Genomic DNA, 732 nt, shown 5'->3' with positions numbered 1-732 from the left:
AGACAGACAGACAGACAGACAGAGAAGAGACAGAGAGAGACATCAAGAATTGTAGCAGAGGGTGTCGAGCAGGAACATGGATGCAGCAGGTGACTCCAACCACAGATCCAGACTCCACAGCTCCAGAGCCTGCAGGAAGCGACAGGAGGAGAGAGGAGAGGGGCGAGAGAGCACAAGGCTACGGGGGCGAGAGAGCACAAGACTCCGGGAAAGGGAAGAAGTCGTGTTAGTAACACGCATTAATGGGATGAAGTTGCATACAGATAGAGAGAAGGAAGAAGAGAGAGGTGCTCAGTGCATCATGGGAAGTCCCCCAGCAGTCTAGGCCTATAGCAGCGTAACTAAGGGATGGTTCAGGACTCTCCTGAGCCAGCCCTAACTATAAGCTTTATCAAAGAGGAAAGTCTTAAGCCTACTCTTAAATGTGGAGACGGTGTCTGCCTCCTGAACCCAAACTGGAACCTGGTTCCTCAGGAGAGGAGCCTGATAGCTGAACGCTCTGGCTCCCATTCTACTTTTAGGGGACTCTAGGAACCACAAGTAACCCTGCATTCTGGGAGCGCAGTGCTCTGGTGGGGTAGTAAGGTACTATGAGCTCTTTAAGATAAGATGGGGCCTGACCATGAGGAGCTTTGTAGGTGAGAAGAAGGATTTTAAATTCTATTCCGAATTTTACAGGAAGCCAATGCAGAGAAGCTAAAACAGGAGAGATCTCTTTTCCTGGCTCCTGTC

The sequence above is a fragment of the Etheostoma spectabile genome, chromosome 4 (genome assembly GCF_008692095.1).
Source record: "Etheostoma spectabile isolate EspeVRDwgs_2016 chromosome 4, UIUC_Espe_1.0, whole genome shotgun sequence".
In the NCBI taxonomy this organism is placed as follows: domain Eukaryota; kingdom Metazoa; phylum Chordata; class Actinopteri; order Perciformes; family Percidae; genus Etheostoma; species Etheostoma spectabile.
The sequence above is the reverse complement of the archived record's forward strand: the minus strand, read 5'-3'. Positions refer to the sequence as shown.